This window comes from Limulus polyphemus, unplaced genomic scaffold, assembly GCF_000517525.1.
Source record: "Limulus polyphemus unplaced genomic scaffold, Limulus_polyphemus-2.1.2 Scaffold1080, whole genome shotgun sequence".
NCBI lineage: Eukaryota > Metazoa > Arthropoda > Merostomata > Xiphosura > Limulidae > Limulus > Limulus polyphemus.
The window spans coordinates 124,507-130,506 of NW_013666690.1; positions in this window are offsets into that span (position 1 = coordinate 124,507).

Below are 6,000 nucleotides of genomic sequence, written 5' to 3' on the forward strand. Positions count from 1 at the left end.
CATAAAAGATAGCCTGTGGATAAACAAGATGCGTCCTGAATTAAATATAAATCAAACAGCGTCATCAGTTTACTAGGACTAATGTTCCTAAGTGCATATTATAAATAAAAAATATTGGATGTAATATAGGCGTCGTTAATGAAAACAAAACGATAAAGGTACGTACTAAATTTCTTCTTTATGTATATATATATATTTTTTTTCATGTTTATAAAAGCAATATCATTTTAAAACTTGTACACTAATTGGGTTAAATAATAAAAATGTTAACTGTTAAACAAAACTAATAGTATACTCACATATGCATAATTTAGTACTCATGCAGCACTGGTTTCGGTTTTGAAAACAGGTAAACTTAATATGATAGGAAGTGTTATTAACTGTACGACCAAAACCATCTATACAAGATGAAACTAAGCAAAAATCGCATTCTGTATTCGAACCCAAATAAATTTAACTAAATCGCAGAGAAGTTTTTCTCGGATGCAAACGGGAAAATGCGGTTTTACGTTGTTCTTGGAACTCAAACTGTACATAATGAATTACTTGAGGCGTGGGATGTAGTCTAAGAGACAACTATTTCATGAGAGAGGAAAAACATGTAGAAACCTATGTAAAACACTTGAACCTGCTTGAGCAATGGTTATAGTGTTGATTTATAATTAGAAGTTGGGACTTTAGATTCTTTAAAATAGCATATAACATCCAGAGAGTATCTAAACATTGTTACCATGTTTAATTGTTGTTTTATTGCATCAAACATTCCCATTAGAGTCCGTTTTTTACAGATTTTATATGTTTTTGCCAGGCGGTCTTTTGTTCATTACATCAGAGTTATTTACGCTCTTCTAGTCAGAAATCCGTAAAAAACTGTCTTAGAAGAATGCGGTAAAAGTATTTGCAGTAATATCGTTGTGCTTCTTGCTACATCCGCATGGATGTTTTGTATGTTAACAGTAACTGTTGTTATTTAGTGCGCCGCGCAGTGGTTTAGCAGCAAGTCTGAAGACTTATAACGCTTTGCAATTATTTACTTAATAATGGATCCCTTGAAATCATTAAAAATGTTTTAAGATTACAACTAAACAGTTCTTTTGTACCCAGCTATAACACTTTTTTTCCCCTCTTCAGCAATCCAATTTCATGGATACATGAGTCTTTCAACTGACCTCAGTCACGGTAACATACAGAAAGTCTTCGATACTATTGATGCTGATAAAAGTGGTAGTATAGGATTCAACGAGTTTTATCTGATGATTTGCATTTTAATTGCAGTCAAGGTAAATAACTACACATACAAGTATATGGACTAACTTTCAATATATCTCAGATCACTTGTTTTTTACCAATTGACTTGGAAATGTTCTTTATAACAAAAACTGAAAAGTCTAATTAAAATTGTATAGGAACACCTTATCTTTGTTTGAAAACCGAGGAATATTTTTGTTCCTAATATACACCAAAATAATTGTTATTGTTTCAGTTAAATATTTTATTTTGAAACATCAAACATTTAAATTGAAATATCTTTATGGGATAGAATCCTCGGATTAAAGAAATGCCCGGTATTAATTTATTCACTTAGGGAAATTATTCATTTGAACATAACTATAAAACATACAAACCAGTTATATCTTAAGTTAATACTATAACGAATTTCAGTTTCAGGTATTAATACGTTATGTTAGATACAACTCATTGAAGTTGGTCAGTGGGTAATTTTTATGAGCGATAATGCAATTTGAGTAGTAACAAAACCCTTATATTCCAGATATTTTTTTAAATATCGTGTATTTCCTTACACTATATACCGTGAATGATTATTTTAACGCATTTTCAAATGTATATTTTAAATTTCTTCATGTAGCGTTTATTTTGCTAGTTTTTGCTTGTCAGGTAAACGACGAAGAAAAAACAAAACAGTAATATAAGGTTAAATCCATCAAAATGCAGGCATTTTTAAGGTGGGAAAATATGAGCTTCTAGCTTTTCTGACATCTTAAAATATAATTATATAGTACTTTATCATATTGGAAAACCTATAAACTGGTTTATACCATGTTAAAACTACGACCGTCAATCAGAAAGAGAATCAGAAACTTGCAAAAATAATAGTTTCGGTTTATTATAAAACCGTTTAGAGGTATTCCAATTTTTTTTATTTTCAGGTTTAAAGAATAACATTTAATTATCATAGTTTATTATCCAACAGCATTTCATTACTGCAATAATGTTTTTCTCTAATTAAGCTTTATTCTTCAAAGCTACATCATGTTTTGATTAATTTAGAAGATGCATTACATTTAGAACAGTTTTAACTTACCTACTGTATCATTAGGTATAAACAAAGATTCACAAAGAGCGGTTGCTCAAACCGTCGTTTAATAAAAAAGGTTTTTGACTTTGATAATATTATTTATGGTTTCTTGACTTTTCAATTTTTTTCGCTTTCTTTTATCAAAATTTGTTATATTAGTTACATTACTTATTGGTTTACTTTATAGTTCTGATGTACGAAGCCTCTAGATAGCTTGCTTTGATCAGAAGTTGATGGTAATGAACTAATATTATATGGTATTTTTTTCATGACTTGGTATAACTTCAAACTGATACCAAATACAGAACGCCGGGCGACTGCATATACAAATATTATAAAAAAATTTTAATGAACTTGTTTTTATTCAAAACTCTAATGATCAAACTTAACACTGTTATGTGTGAAGGAGACTGAATGTCAGCAAAACCTGCAAAGAAATTATATAAATTTCAATTACCTGATTGCATAAGTATTTGATGAAGCACTTTTGGCAGCAATTACTGCTGTAAGTCATTTTGGATAGGTCGCTACCAGCCTTGCACAATGGGACAATATAATTTTTGCCCATTCTTCCTGACAAAATTTCTCCAAATCTGACAAGTTTTTTGGGGATCGTTGATGGACTGCAGTCTTTAATTCTTGCCATAAGTTTTCTATTCGATTCATGTTAGGACTTTGACTGGGCCACTACAACACATTCACTTTCTTCTTTTGAAACCACTCCAGTGTGGCTTTGGCCTTGTGCTTCTGGTCATTGTCTTGCTGAAATGTGAATTTTCGACCCAGTTTTAGAATTTTGGCTGACTCAAGCAGATTTTCCTCTAGGATTCGCCCGTACTTTGCATCATCCATCTTCTCCTCAATACTGACAAGGTTCCCAGTCCCTGCTGATGAGACAAAACTCCATGACATGATATTGCCAGTTGGGATGGTGTTGACTATTTGATGTGCTGTGTTGAGCTTGTGCCAGATGCAATGCTTTGAATTTAGATCAAAAAGCTACGTGTCTGCAGTATCATTTATATGCTTTTTCGCAAACTCCATACGAGGTTTAAGATGATTCTTTTTCAGTAATGGCTTTTTTCTTGCCATTCGCCCATACAGACCAGCTTTGTATAGGAACCGGGATATTGTTGATGTATGAACATTGATTCCCATCTCAGATATGGAACTTTGCAAATCTTTCAAAGTTACTGTTTGCCTTACAGTGGCGCTCCTATCCAGTTTCCTGCTTGCCCGGCCATTTAGTTTTCAAGGGCGGCCTGATCTGGGTAGTGACTGGGTGGTATGATAGACTTCACCATACTCAAAAGGATAATCAGCGACTTTGAAATTTTCTTGTAACCTTCTCCTGATCTGTGCCTCTCTACTACTTTATCACTGACTTGTTTAGAAAGCTTCTTGATCTTCTTGTCTAATCACTTGAATATAGAATGTGGTTGTTGATGTTGACGTCGACGAAGCAGATGGGAAGATTGAAGGAACCAAGATGTACCAAGGATATAAAGTTCAAAGGTGACACGACTTGTATAAACAAGAGTGATAATTAGGGTCTGAAGCGATTGATTGATTAATTCTTGATAGGGGACGAATACATCTAAAACTAGTAAAAATTAGTAACATTTAAATAGGCCACAATTTATTAAAATTGATGGCAAAAAGATTAAATAGCTTAGGCTGATTTAATACATAAATTTTAGATATAGAAAATGATAAGGAGCTGTCCTTAATAATAGCTTATGTCCGAATAGATGAGTAATATCTTGATAGTACCGATAAATTATAAATTGTTACTAAGTGGGTTATGATTTCGTTAGATAGGTTTTTCAAGATTAAATTGTTAATTCTATCCTCTCCTGGGGCTTTACGTTTTATTTTTCAAAGGTTAATTTTGATTTCTTCTAAAGTTATAGGGCGGGTAAACAAAGTTCGGTGAAAAAGTGTTGGTCATTAGAAATGTGTTGATTTACATTGTTGAAATGTTGTGTGTCAAACGATGTGATATTTGGGGTTACAAAGGTAGTTTCAAAATATTGTGCAAAAAGTTCAGACTGTTTTTTAGTGGCAGTTTTGTTATTATTATTATAGATTTTACTTATGATGTTCTTTGATTTGTTGTTCGTGATAGATTTAAATTTCCGCTAGGCTTTGGAAGGGTCGGGTTTGGATTTATCTATTGATAGGCAGAAGTTTTCCCAGTTATCATGCTATTGTTGTTGTAATGTAAGTTTCTTAAAAAGATTATATTCATGGCATTAATGAGTGGTTTAAATGTAATGTCACGGGTTCGTATGAAATCGTGTCTGAGTCGTCTGAGGGTAATTATTAATTCATAAATTTCAGGAGTAAGTTTCCAGGATCATAGGTCAAGATTTGTAACGTTGCTAGGGATTGTTTCTTTGATGGCTTGGATTATGGAACTGATTACATCAGAGGTGTAATTATCGATTTTAGTTTGATTGTCCACGGTTGCGATGCGCCTTTGTTTGTTATTAAACACAAAGCTACACAATGGACTATCTGTGCTCTGCCCACCACGGGTATAGAAACCCGGATTCTAGCGTTATAAGTCCGCAGACATACCGCTGTGCCACTGGGGCTGCCGTGGCTTGTGAACTTGATTCGTAAAAATGTTAGCGTGATCTGCACTGAGCACCTGGGAAAAATTCTAAATAGTAGTCGCAAATGAAAGAGGGAATACACCTGTGAAAAGAAATGTTACTGCTCTATGGATGGTGTGCTAGAATGCGTTAAAAGTGCTTTATGCAGAGTAGGATTTTCATGCATAAAACTTGGACTCTAGTCTCACATGGTTGGTTTTGCGATAATTGGTTTAGTACGTTTGCCAGTCGTAAAAACTGTGTAAAAAACTAATTTGCATTACGTAAGCAGTTATTAAAAGCACGATTGGAATAAATGGTTGTTGAATCCGAAGATTAGATTTATTCTTTCCAGTAAAAGTATTGGTCTTTTGGTGACGAAAAATTCTGATGCTTTCAGGCATTTTTGGTCTTTTCTGATACAATGTATATATATATATATATACTGTACATGTCTCTTAAAACATATGTGTGTGTATGTGTTTTAAGATAAATGTTTTCATTAAAAAAAATAATGGAAAAATAATGGAATTCCCATAAATTTTTTGCTATGGCCCGATTCGAGTTACGTTGAATGATTGCCCAACGAATATGGCTAGATACCCAGCTATGATTAGTCAAACAAGAGGTGGTATTCTGAAAACTATTAGTGGGCTTCTAGCGAAGGGTACGTTAATCGCTATGGCAACATCCTTTCAATTTGGCGCGAAACACATGCGCGGAACTATTACGGGCTGTTCAGGTTAGCGTTTTAAGATTCACATTTTCTTCTCGATATATCTTACCGAATATTACGCCGCCGTCTTCATGATAGTGTCACCATTTGCCCCTGTAATGACTTTTTGATTTTGACATTCACGGTCCCGTTGCCTCTTTTTATGTTACATTCTTTTTCAGATCATCAACATTTGGTTCTCTTCATTTAAGAACATTTTTAACTTTGACGATTTTTGTGTGATTTGATCAACTTTTATACCGTCTTCTCCGCCACTTTGACTGGATATCTTTTAGCAACACTGGTTTCTCACGGGTCGGCCCGGCATGGCCAGGTGGTTAAGGCACTCGACTCGCAATCTGAGGGTC